Source organism: Crocuta crocuta, unplaced genomic scaffold (assembly GCF_008692635.1).
Source record: "Crocuta crocuta isolate KB4526 unplaced genomic scaffold, BGI_CrCroc_1.0 scaffold687, whole genome shotgun sequence".
Lineage (NCBI taxonomy): Eukaryota > Metazoa > Chordata > Mammalia > Carnivora > Hyaenidae > Crocuta > Crocuta crocuta.
The window spans coordinates 3,206,803-3,220,987 of record NW_027530182.1 but is presented as its reverse complement, the minus strand read 5'-3'; the positions used below and the strand labels follow the sequence as shown (position 1 = coordinate 3,220,987).

Below are 14,185 nucleotides of genomic sequence, written 5' to 3'. Positions count from 1 at the left end.
ATTGAAACAAGAATTTGAACTTAATTCCTCTGCTTTCAAACCCAGTCTTCTTTATTATATACATCATTATATAACTACCTAATCACTGACATTTTCCTTTTGAAAGTTCTGAGAGACGACAATATCATACAATTATCATTTCCCTCTGATAATGGATCTAAAATGCTACCTAGGAAGAAAATTGCGACTTCTTCAACCTGTTTCTCAATGGGCTATTGAACAGACAATCTCATGCATCTATAAAACTGGTAAGAAAAAAATCAGCCCAGCTGATCTTCAGATAAAAGGGCTTGAATACTAATCTTATAAAGCTTCTTGTAGCTGTCTATATCCTTATAAACATGAGAAACTATATGGAAGGAAGTTAAGGGCATTTCTTTGCTACCCAATCAATTCCCATTATTATACATTTTATATTCACTAATTTACACATGCAAATGATCATTTTCCACATGTAGACTTCATGTTTATTAAAAAGTTAAACATCTTATTTTGTTCTGAAATAAAGAATTAAATTAAATCTAATAAAAATTTATGAATGGATCACAAGGAAAATAGTTTCATCAAAGGCAGGAATATTAAATGCTAATGACTTGAGACTTTTGTTGCTCTTAAACTACACTAATTATAAAGGTAGTTAGATGCCTTTTACAAAGATGTCACTGTATTAAAGTTATCACACACAGATACCAAAGTATGATTTTCCATCTTCTTCAATAACTGCCTGATTGAAGGACTCCACAGAGAAGGCCAATGGCAGACCTGTAACAATCTCAGTAACAACCTGGATCAACCCGTAAGTTTGGTTTATCTCCTTCTAAAGGAGTCCTTGGATATATGGCTCTGTCCCCTGGCAATGGAAGCTCATATAACCCTTTGCTGGGGCTTGAATGTATTCCTTTCTCTTTCTCTCTCTCTCTCTCTCTCTCTATCTCTCTTCCTTCATTCCTGCTTTCTGCTATCAGGAAAACCTCTCGAAGAGACTACTATGGGAGAAACTGAAAGTATGAATTCCATCACCACTCTGGACTTACGTACCAGATGCCACCCCTTTCACCCCAGCAGTAGTAGCAGAAGGAATGTGTTGTGATGAATGGCCATGTCATAGACAGATTCCTCTACTCTTTGCCAGCTGCACAGGGTTGTTGTGAAAATTAAACAGTGTAGCAAGTATAAGAACCTATGTCTGAACCTATAAGACAGATGGTAAATTCTAGTTCCCTTCTCTCACCAATGAAGTATATACCTGCTTATAGTACCCTGGTTTCCCCAGTTTTTTTTTTAACTGTTGTGTCAAATTTTGAGAAGAATATAGCCATTTTCATTAACATAATACAACCTTAGGTAAATAAAGGCCAATTAATCAAAGCGTAAGGTTAATAAAAACAGTACTAGTATCTTTCATTTGTATAGCTGACACACACTTTCACTTGTAATTATTTAATATGTGTATCACAAGAATTATGTAGAGCACATATCATTCCCGTGTTACAGATGAGAAAACTGAGGGTTGCATAAGTTAAATTTCCTATCCAGGGTAGAGACTGTTAACGAGGAAGAGGCAGAAGAAGGACCTGAATGCATTTTTTTCCAAGCTACACCCTAGGCTCCTTTGCACCCTCAACCTAGTTTGGGGAGCTGTCCGTGGTGCTGGCCTTATCTGACTGAAGTTCTATTAGATTCATTGCCTTAACCCAGGGGTCCTTGACATCAGCTCTCATTTAACCTGTGTCCTGAATGATGGTAGTTATCAACTATTTCAGCAGTTCATACAGATCCAGGGTTTGCTTGGCATCAATACCACCTAATCAAAAGCCTAAGTGTGATCTGGAACAGAAGTCAACTTCTTTGCTTGCTTTCTTAAAGATTTTTAACAAACCAGAAATGAGGGTAGGGTGGCCCTAGAATTAAGTTTTGAACTTTCTAGTGGGATCCAAGTGCCAGTGACTTGACCTGAATGTTTAGGATTAAGTTATAGAAAATTAGGAAATAGAAGGGGCCTGACAGGTTATTAATAATCAAATTTTTGCTATCACCAAACAAATTTTTATTGTGATTTTTATAGATTTACTTCCTTTCACTTTGTTCAGAGATGACAGTTTTAGCTCATATTTCAGCATCTCTTGTGTCTTATTATTCTTGAAGTACATAGTTTTCAGATAAATTTGGGCTGGGAAACTCTAGTCAAACTCCTACAAAATCAAAAAATATATACTACACAGCCCCCAATCAACTCTCAGTTCTACCTGACTGTCTCCAATGTTGGAGAATTCACTATATCCCAACATCCCATTATGGTCAAAAACAGACTCTCCTATGACCTGTGACTGAGACCTTTAATTTTTATTTACAAAACTGTCACCATACAATAGCCAAGAAATGTCTCCATTTATGGTAATATTAGAGAATCCTGGTAGTCCTGAGTTAATCACATTCTGATCATCTCTGGGGAATAAAATATGGCCCTCACAAAAGCACAAGGCCTATGTCATACTTTCAATCCCATACTGCTCAGCTGAGAATGATTTTAATCTCCTCCCCTTTTGTATCTAAAAACAGGTTAGCATCACAATAGCTGACTCACTATATCAAACAGAATACCAAATGGAATTATAATGGCCATTAACAATTTAGAACTAGTCCTATGACTCACATCAAGGGCAACTCATCAGTCCACTGGCTTTAAATATTTGGTTTATAATACTTAGTGTGGGTGTGAGTGCAGGTATGGGAGGGAGAGGTAGAGAGAAAGTTTGATTGAGAGATATTAAGCTCTTTCTCTTCTCTACAAAAGCTGATTCTGAGCTGCTCTGTGAGAAACAGTTCACCAAACATACTAAATGAGGCAAGCCGTTAGATACTGGGGCTGGTCTGATTTGTTGGTTGCTATAAAAATTTCTTATCTAATTATATTCTTGGAAAAAGCAATATTCAAAATGACATCTACATTGTTCTTGGGGCTATTTTTTTTCAAGTCACAAAGGATCTAAATATATCAAGGCATTGAATTAAACAGTGGGCTAAATAACACTGACTCACTCCTTAGGAGTATAGCAAATATTTTCCCCTTCTGATCTTTAAATATAATTACTAAAACTTCTATCTTCTTATGAATGAATCAAGGTGAGAAATACAGGCTCCCTGATAGTATCCAGCCAACAATGAATTTTGTTTTCCTTCCCTAATACCATATATTTAAGAATAGTTTTGCTCTATTATTTTCCAGTGAGGTGGTTCCTAAATACTACGAATTTACAGTATTGAATATTTTTGGATACTGTTTAATATACTTTGGCTAATATGCTAGCACTTGAGAAATTGATCATCTATTTAAATTTAAATGAACATCAGGGCACCTGGGTGACTCAGTCATTTAAGCTTCCGATTTCAGCTCAGGTTGAGCTGGATAATCTCATGGTTCATGAGTTCAGGCCCCACATCACGCTCTATGCTGACAGCTGGAAGCCTGAGGCCTGGTTCAGATTCTGTGTATGTGTGTCTCTCTCTGCTCTTCCCCAGTTCTAAATCTCTCGCTCTCTCTCTCAAAAATAAACAAACATTTAAAAGGTTGGTTTTTAAATGTAAACAAACATCAGCAAAAGGTATTCAAATTAAACAAAATAATACAAATAACCCAAGCCCTATGCTACCCAAAACAGAACAAAAACATCAAACAACAACTCAGTTGTACCCACTTACTACAACACTGGGAGTTTATACTTCTCATCCTATTTACTATTACACTCTACATATACTCTGTGTTCCAATCAAACCAGCAATTTCACCTTCCTCTATCTTACTCTTCATTGTATTCCTCATAGCAGGTACTCAGCCAAGATCTGTGGAGATGAACTACAATGTCCTTTTGCAAATATTGATGTGAGGTTGACAAGAGAAAGTATAAAGTGGGGCAAATAAGGCTTATCACCTCACTCTAGGATGGTCTTTCAAAAGGCACAGTTTTCCAAAAAAAGAAAAAAATAATACAGTCAACCCATGTTTTAAATTAAAAGTCTTAATTCTGAGCCTGCAGTGACGTTATCTCATGCTATTTTTCTCCATGTACCAAATAAGAAAAATGTCAAAGGCAACCAGTAGCAAGAGACAGCTTAAATAAATGACCACTCTTCACAGCCCAGAGAATGCCGCACTGCTTTCCAACAATGACTCATCCTCCTCCATACTAACTGTCACCTCTCGGAAGAAAACACTCTCCCCTCTAGTTCCAGCTCTGATATTTCCCTGCATTGTGTTTCATTTACTAAATGCTGAAGACTCAACTCCCATGTTTCTGACTGCCTTCATAGTGGTCTCCTTGAAAATCACATCAGTGAAATTCAGCAGACTCAATACCAAACTCATTCATACCACACACATTTGCAAAGTGATTTACTTCTTACTTCTCTGTCTTTGTTCAGTTTTGTTATTTTATATCATACAAAGCCAGGTTTCTTTACAATCTACCAAATGTGCTGTGTTTATTCCCTCTGCCTTGTCCATGGACCTATTTCCTCTATTTTTTAAATCCTACCAACTATCTAAAATGCCCACCCAGATTTCACCTACCCAATCATCTTGATTGCCCACTCTAGCAGACAGTTACTAGATTTCATTTGCATTCTTAATGAAGCACATAATCTGTTGGACTACCTGGAACCAGGCACTTCATTAATAAAATTGCTGAAGATCCTTGCTCATCTGAATTGTAAGATGCTAAAGGCAGGAATCATATCTCATGTTTCTTTGTCTAAAAACGTCTGAGACTGTAGTACCTAATATAGTATTTGCAAAGCAGACATTCAATTACCAGTCAAAAAAATGATCTCAGTGAATTATTCTAAGGTCAAAAACTGTACATAGATTAAAGGAAGACCCTGAACTATGAGTTAGCATTGGTTCTGTATCTCCTTTCTGAGAGTTTAATCTCCCCTCTAAGTGTAAGATCTTTTTCTCCATCAGTAACAGGCAAAAAATTAGATAGTTTATTTATAGACAAATTCTCTACTAATTGTAACCATTCTACACTCACCCACCAAATTACTTTTAGAACAATGATAATTAGTATTAATAATATATATTCTTCTAAATATGTATTTTAGTTTATATACATATGCACATATATGTGTCTAAACACACACACAGGTCAACATGTTCATATATGTATGTGTGTGTGTGTATATATATATGCCACTTCACATGAGAGAAAGTAATATAATACCTCGCCCAAGTGTGTTTTGCAAAATAAAAAATAATTTTATGACATCCTGCAATATGTGTTTATTCATATTAAAATAGAATTACTTTTACATTCCATAAGTTAATCACAGTTAGTATGTTCAGAGCGAAAAGCAGAACTCATACACTATCCCGCCCATCTGCACTACAGAACAATCCACAAAATTATTTATATGTGTAATGAAATCTCACTGACAAGTAAGTCAATGAGAGCTATGTGAATCAAGATTGTAGAACTGGATTTAGAGTCGAGACATGAATTGACCCTGACAATGACACCAAAAGGTTTTATAAAAAAGAAGATGCATGGGGCACCTGGGCGGCTCAGTTGGTTAAGCATCCAACTTAGGCTCAGGTCATGATCTCACAGTTCATGGGTTTGAGCCCTGTGTTTGGCTCTGTGCTGACAGCTAGCTCAGAGCCTGGAGCCTGTTTCAGATTCTGTGTCTCCCTCTCTTTCTGACCCTCCCCTGCTCATGCTGTCTCTCTTGCTCAGAATTAAATAAAACATTAAAAAAAAATTTAAAAAGAAGGTGCATGACTTCTTAGTGCCTCAATTTCTTCACCCAAGAAATGAAAAACAACATCATCCAACACTGGGATTTTTTTAAAGAATTAAATTGGAACATACATATAAATAGCACATTATAAACAATCAAAAATCATTATTAACTAAGGGTTTATTATGTCTTAACATATGATCTTATTCACCTGACAGGCAAAACTTTAAGTTGTTTTTATATTTGGCCAAAGAAAATACTAAGTTTAATTTAAATGCACTAAAGAACATTACTTAATGTGCAAGTTCTATAAGAAGAAGTTAGGATAACTATCCCTGTGGAACACTGTACTGTTTTCTCAGTACTTGTAGAAAGGCATTGCCTATTATAATAAATAAAAGAAGCCCATATTTGGACTCTTCATGAAAGTTCTTTAATCATTATTCATTAATAAGGTACCAAAAAATAAATAAAAATTATAATACTTGATGACATACCAAATGTTCAGAAGGAAACAGGAGAATCAAAATTACAGCAGTACTTTCTTGATATTTGGCTAAATACAAGTAGATCTTGTTTTTTCCAGATGGTGGTATTCCCATGTTTGAAAGGCAGGGTGGATTCACTTCATGGAATATAAGTTTCACACTAGTTTTTCTCAGCTGTCATTAAATTGGAATGCTTAAATGCCATGATGTTTTGAAAGTGAATTTCAAATATATATATATATATATTTTCCACCCAGAAACTTCTGATTTTCTTAGAGAATGATTAAAGGTATTTTGATCTATCTAAATTGGGTAAATTCTATTTCTTACTCTCAAATAGAATCTGTATATTGAAGACTGGAAAGATTTCTCTTGCATAATGTAAAAGCTAGTGACTGTACCCCACCCAAGAATTCATTAGGATGAAAACTGATTTTCTTTAAATGTCTGAAGCTAAAAATTTTAAAATGAGCTTGGGTGAGTTAAGCATTTCACCTTCTTCCCAGCTTCCAATCTTCCTATCTTGCTTCTGGTCAAATACTATATAGAAAATGTAGTAACTAATTTGCATCATGTTATAATGATTTCTGGTATGATTCTCTGGGGTTAAAAGCAATAACTTTCTAAGCCCTATTTCCCCAAAGTGAGAATTTCCCATAGACTATGTATCTAATTATTTACATACACCTTTCAAAGGGAGTTAGTAGGATTGATCATAAAAGTACCATGCAAAGCCTCAATCCCTCCCCAGGAAGACAGTTTATACTATCACTTATGGGTTCATTTGCAAATGATCCTATTTTTGTCTTCCAGAAAATAAAAAAAAAGTATGAAAAATGTGCAGAATAAAAGACAACCAGCATTCCTCTATTTTTCACTTCCAAATCATCTAGTTCTTTATCAGAGAAAGGGTAATTCTCCCCCATCAGAGGGGGAGAATATTTCCATAAAGTTTCCCATCTCTGACAATGGAAAAAAATGTACACATTTTCATAGTCCACTGAAATAAATATGCCATTGAAATTGAACAAAATATAAAAAGACACTGTGTGCTAAAAATAGACTCTATACTTGAGGCCAGAATTATGTCATGTAGTATTTTTAAAATTCTATTTAAAGCTCAGTCATAAATTCTCTTGAGAAGAAAACAGAACTCACAAAGAGAAATAAAAGGTACCAGTAATCCACTTGAGACTTTAGTCCTGTTAATGAATGATGTAGAACCTAATGTCTGATGACTCAGTTGATAAGGCAAGATGGAGGAGCCCTAGGCTTTCACTTGTAAAAGAAACTGCTGAAAAGCCATTTTCTGTTGTGTGAAGCGAAACCACAAGCTCACTGAGCTTCTGCTTCCTCATTCACAAAATGGGGCAGGCACAGGGTGTGCTTAGATGACCAGGAGAGTTCTAAGATCCCTTACAATGAAAAACCAGATGTCTTTGCTGTGATGGTTAATTTGATCTGTCAATTTGGCTAGTCTATAGTACCCAGCTCTTCAGTCAAACACTGATCTAGGTGTTGCTGTGAGAATATCTATAGATGTGGTTAATATCCACAATCAGTTGACTTTAAGTAAAGGAGAGTCTTCTTAATAATGCAGGTGAGCCTCATCCAATCAGCAACCTAAAAGATATTTAGAGCAAAACTGAGGTCATCTTGGGAAAGAAATTCTGCCTACATATCTTACTGGTTCTTTTTCTCTCGAGAACACTCATAGATAACACTTTCTACCTGCTAGAGTGCTATTTATAGTACACCAAAGGTGGATAACAAACCAGGAAAAGTTAAAAAAGAGAAAATACCATGCAAAATGTTTGAAAAGAAAATGCTTTGTTATCCCCCCTCCCCCACATCAGAGTTGTTTTGATGCAAATCCCATTCTGAAAAAAACAAAAAACAATAATAAAAACAAATCATCTTTACATTAAATCACCAAATGGAATGAATGCAAAAGAACTCAAATTGAATGCCTACTATGTACCAGGGAGTTTGTTAGCACTGGAGGGTTTATATGCAAACTTAAGACATGGCACATTGCAGTTTGGTGGGATATATGGATATATACATAAACCATTCCAATATAATGGGGCGAGTGGATTTAAAAAATAGACTGCAATCAGAACTTAGAATGGATAATTTGGTCATAGCTGGGTAAGAATTCAAGACTGGGGAAACTTCCTACAGCTGATCCCTGTGCTGATTCTCAAATGAGTGTAAATGAGACTGAAGAGTAGAGACATGATAAAGGAAGAAGTTTTCTCAGGTAGAAGTTACTACACGACAAAAAGTAAACAAACAAAACACAGTATTTGCAGGAAAGTACAGATATTTCAGTGCCACAAGATATCAGTGTATATCGGAGGGTGTGACAAGAACTGAGATTGTAGGAAGGAGAGATCAAGTGGTAGCGGGCCTTCTAGGCTATGCCAAAGACCTTAGTTTTGTTTTGAGTTAGTAAATTTATGGAGTTGTAAAAGCATCACTACAATCCAGCTTTAAACAGTTCCATCATCCCAAGTGCCCACGTTCAGTCAATGCTCACTGCCATCCTTAGGCAAACACTGATCTACTTTTCATCTCCATAATTTTACCTTTTCTAGAAATGCCATATAAATGCAAACATACAATAGGTTATTTTACTATATATATTTTTTAAATGTTTATTTTTGAGTGAGAGAGAGAGAGAGAGAGAGAGAGAGAGAGAGAGAGAGAGAGAGAGAGAACATGAACAGGTGAGGGACAGAGAGGGAGACAGAACCCCGAGCAGGCTCTGCGCTGTCAGTACAGACCTCAACTCGGAGCTCAAAGCCATGAACCGTGAGATCATGACCTGAGCCCAAGTCAGACACTTAGCTGAATGAGCCACTCAGACGCCCTAATAGGCAATTTTAAATATATGGCCTCTTTCTCTAAGCACAAGGCATTTGAAATTCATCATGTTACCTATATCTATGGCTGAGCTCCTTTTTATAGCTGGACAGTACTCCACTGCACACCACATTTTGTGTATCCATTCTCCTGTTGATGGACAGCTGAATTGCTTCCCGTGTGGGGCTATTATGAATAATGCCACTGTGAAGATTTGCATACATGTCTATGTGGATATATTTTTTCATTTCTTTTGGGTAGAAACCTAGGAGTGAAACCACTGGGTCTTGTGGTAAGTATATATTTAACTTTTTAAGAAACTGCCAAAATGTTTTCCAACGTGACTTACCATAAGACCTTAGATTTTATCTCAGCATTAGTGGAAAGCCATTAGCAGGCTTTAAGCTGAGGAATGACAGAGCTAAATCAATTTTTAAATCATTAGATTACAAAGACTGACTTGAAAATAAAATGAGATTGGAGAAAAAGACACCAGTCAGAATGCTACTGCAACCACCCAGGTGGAAGATGAGGACTTAAACCAAGAACTCTGGGATTAAGGATGGACTCAGTAAATATTTAGGACCTAAAGTAAGCAAAACTGTGACTGGTTTGGTATAAGAGAGAAGCAGAGAACTATAGGATGACTCCTAGGTTTCAGACTTTAGCAAAGGGATGGGTAAACACAAATGAACATAATCAGGTATAGATTTACTAGGTTTGAAGTCCAAGTAAATATGTCCACAATGCAATTGAATATGAGCCTGAGCCTGTAGGCAGTGGTCAGGGGAAGAGAGAGATATGAGGAGTCAGCACCGTATATGTGACTTGTAAAACCTGAAAACCAGCAGATGAGATTCCTCAGGGAGAACACGTACCAGCAAGCAGTTATGGGTCAAGGAGGGAACCTTGAACATCACCAAAAATTAAGAGCTAGCAGAGAGGGAGACCAACAAAAAAGACCATGAAAAAACAACAACATCAAAGAAATTACAGTGAAAATCTGAACTGAGAAGGATCAAAGAAAGCAAGGAATTAGTTTCTCAAATGAGTGTGAGCAAACCCACAGAATGGAAAAGGAGGTCAGCAGGGCGGTGGTTAAAACAATCATTCCAGGAGCCATAACAATTGTGACCATGCCAACTGATACATATGTCACACAGGTTAGTGCAATGGGCTCCAACACAAAATACATGTGATCTAAAGGCTACCAGCAATCAGAAAACAGAAATACATCCCCCTGATTTTGTACCTAGTATTTCTTCCTGCAGAAGTATCATTTGGAACCACAGGACATGTCCATGAAAGGTAGAATAACCGACAGTTGCTGAGTCCCAGCTGCACTGCAGGGCAAGCAGCTCAGAATATGCTCCAGTTCCGGGGCACCTAGGTGGCTCAGTCGGTTAAGCGTCCGACTTTAGCTCAGGTCATGGTCTCACAGTTCATGGGTTCGAGCCCCGCATCGGGCTCTGTGCTGACAGCTCAGAGCCTGGAGCCTGTTTCAGATTCTGTGTCTCCCTCTCTCTCTCTGACCCTCCTGTGCTCATGCTGTCTCTATCTCCCTCTAAAAAATAAATAAAACATTAAAAAAAAAAAGAATATGCTCCAGTTCCATCACTATGCTTGGACTGCCTTCCTCCACACATCCCAGGTAGGTACTTCTGCCTTGCAGAGAGAAAAACATCAGGGACAAACTGCAAGCAAACAGGTATCTGAAGACATTCGGGAGATGTCCTACAAGTATTTCACACAACAATATAATCTGCTTTCCATACAACATTTTGTATCATCAAATGTGGCAGCCATCAAAGGTAAATCCCCTTGTCTTCCTAAGCCAAAGGAAGCTAGCACCATGCTCAGAACTGCAGGAATAATTCATAAGCTTAACCTTAAATAACAACAGGGAAGAGAGATGTAGAGACTTCAGAGATAGTCATAAAAGTGGATGGACAGTCACTGGATACCAGACCCACCATCTCATATAGAAAACCACTGACCTACTGACAAAGAAAATTAATGGAACAAATGATAACTACAGGAAACAGAAAGATGGATCCCTGTCTGAGATACCAAGTTTGATAATTCACATATGCAGAAATTCCATCATTTGAACCAAAAATTTAAAAAACACTTTAATGACAGGATATATAGATACAGATTTCATTTATAATCCTGGACAGAATTTCCGGAATGTTAAGCAGCCCATCAATGTCTGTGAAGGCTATGCACTGACAGATGCACCACTCTGCTTCTGCTCTAAGCTTCAAGGTCTATTGCTTCCGCTGCAGACAACTCTCTGAGGACTCACACCTTGCAGGCTCGTGCTGAAGTCAGAAGGGAAGTGGTGGAGGCTTCCCCTGCCACATCCACTCCTGGTTGGCTTTCTCTAGTATTAGAGCTTCACATGTCCTCTGCTCCTGCAGGGTGTACATAACAGGAAAGGCAGCTACGATGGCTGGAGCATGTACTGAGAGGAATGTCACTGCATCCCACACCATCTAAATGCTAACTTGATTCCTCTTTCCCAATATGCTTTCAAGGTGAGGTGTGGAAAGAAGCTACTGATTTTATATGTATACATATACACATACATACATATATCTACGCATGCATACACATACACAGCACTTGATAAATAGGCAAATATTTTCCTACAGGTTTAGAGTTGCTCAGAGTTGTACATTTAATTGGGGAAAGGCTCTAAACACTATTCAACCATTCCAAACTAGTACTAATGGCTTCCTTTTCTTTCAAGTTTCAGGCCAGTGCTTTTCAATCATGTGGGAGACTTGCTCTTAAATGAGATGACTGCTTAGAGAGCTCTAATAAAAATATTCTAAAAAGTAAAATGCAAAGGATACAGGAAAGAATATTCTGTTTTTAATTCTGCTCAAGCTTACTAATGTACTAATGTCAGCACCTCCTGCTAAGTATTCAGGGACTCTTAGAAGCTCTTCTCTTATTTGTTCAAGTTGGACATGAGGGGAAGGGACAGAGAGGGCTTTTAGAAGGGACAGACTTTTAAGAAGAGGCTGGGTACTGTTTCTCATGACAGGGAAAACATGAAACCAAATACTATACTATAATACTATACTATGAAGGAGGCCCAGTGTCAGCTAGTTTGAAGTCCCTTCTCCTTAAGCTCTGGGAGGCAGAAAAAAAGGAATTACAAATTTTAACAACTTCATTGAGATGTAATTTATATGCCACAAAGTTTTAATCATTTACAGTATACAATTCAGTGATTTTTAAAGTATTTATAGAGTTGTATGATCACCCTAATCTAATTTTTCAACCGTTTCATCATACCACAAAGAAGCCGTGTGCCCATTTGCATCACTCCCTGGTCCCCTCCCCCAATTTCATTTAGTGCCCCATCTCTTGACATTATTAATCAAATTTCGGTCTCTGTAGACTTATCTATTTTGGACATTTCATATGAATGAAATAATTCATATGTGCACTTTTGTCCCTGGCTTCTTTTACTTAGCACAATGTTTTCAAGTTTCTTCTGTGTTGCAGCATGTATCAGTACTTTATTCCTTTTTACTGCTGAGTAATATTCCACTGTATGGATGTATAACACTATCTCACAGGAAAATTATGAAGATCAGATAAGATAGCTAAGTGCTTTGTCAACTACAAAGTACTTGATCAATGCAAAGGATTAGTGGCATAAATGTACAAGTGTCACTGAGAGTACTTCCCTAAGAGTAAAAAGGTGACATCATATGAAATATCATGGACATGGTGACAGCAAGGCAGAGGTTTCCAAAATGTTTCTACACAAGACTAACTTGTGGAAAGAGGAAACACGGACACATTCCAAAATACAGGCCAATTAAAGGTTTGAGGGCCATTATCATATATACCACTATGCCAGATGAGGATCTTAAAGAACAAAATTGTATGCCTGTGGGCACTTGTTACTAAAGATAAATCCGAAATTTACATTTCAGAATGTAATGCTATATGGAGGATGCATTTGTCAGAAGTGACCTCTTCTTATCAAATCAACTCATTTCACAAAGATTCTGTGATCTAGTGGTTCACTGAGTTATTAAGTAAGAGTTTAAGTAGGAGAAAATGAAAAAAAAAAAAATGAACACATTCAGAAGCCTATGCAGTATAGCTTGCTGTGTGCGTGCGTGCATGCGTGCGTGTGTGTGTTTGGTTGTTTTCTTTCTTTTTTTCTTTTGGCAAAATGAGAAATTCCAATTGTGATTTTGGGTGAGGGCTGCAGGAATGGGAAAGTCTGGTCACCCATCAAACTAGCATCACTGCAGGGGTAAACCTGCAGTGTTGAAGGGAATGCACCATCTCATGGGTACCTATGTGTGCTGGAGAGTAGGGGGAGGACAGGGTTGGGAACTCTGAGAAAGCAGACATGTGTTAGGGGCAGACCGCTAGGCAGTACCAGAGACAGGACTGAGACCCAGGTCCTGATCCCCAGACCCAGTAAACCCTGTTTCCTAGGAAACGGTCCACTTGGATTGCCTGTAATCAACAGATGTCAGCAGCATCGAGGGCACTTTAATGCACAAGTATACTTTAAAACATCTACATTGTTTTCAATAATTTTATACTGCTGAAAACCATTACTAAAATTTTCTTGGTAACAAGAAGTGTTTAAAATCAATCTGGTTTTAATGCCCTGCAGTAATCCATCCCCTCCTCCCTTTGCCTATGTGCCTCCTGGATCGCTGCCACAATGTCAACTGTCCTTTCCCAAGTGAAGATGTCCAAACTCTCTGGGCTCCCACAGAACCTGGGCCTGACTCTATGCAGCACTCGTTAGACTGAATTTTGTACCATCGTCATCAAGTTGAATGCCTCTCCCCAATTTTCTGAGTCCCTAGAAGGCCTTGTGTGTCTCTATTCCCTCGTACCTAATCCAGGGCTGGCACACAGCTAGTCTAGAGTGGATGAGCAGAGGGGAAGGCAGTGGAAAGGCACACCGGCCTCTACACTGATTTTTTCCGCTTTTTTTTCTTTTTCTATTCAGTTATACTTGATGATATTCCCCTAATCACTGCATTTGCCTTTCCTTCTTTTCCTTCTGCCAGTGACAAAGCTTGAAGGCAAAAAGTAGGT

The 14,185-nt window shown here is 37.7% G+C and overlaps 1 protein-coding gene across 2 annotated transcripts in view; it reads right to left on the bottom strand.

The window, feature by feature from the left end:
* The window catches only part of SH3GL2 (SH3 domain containing GRB2 like 2, endophilin A1), a 208,836-nt gene that overhangs the window by 47,111 nt on the left and 147,540 nt on the right, over positions 1-14,185 (bottom strand). The gene's annotated exons all lie outside the window — the stretch shown is intronic.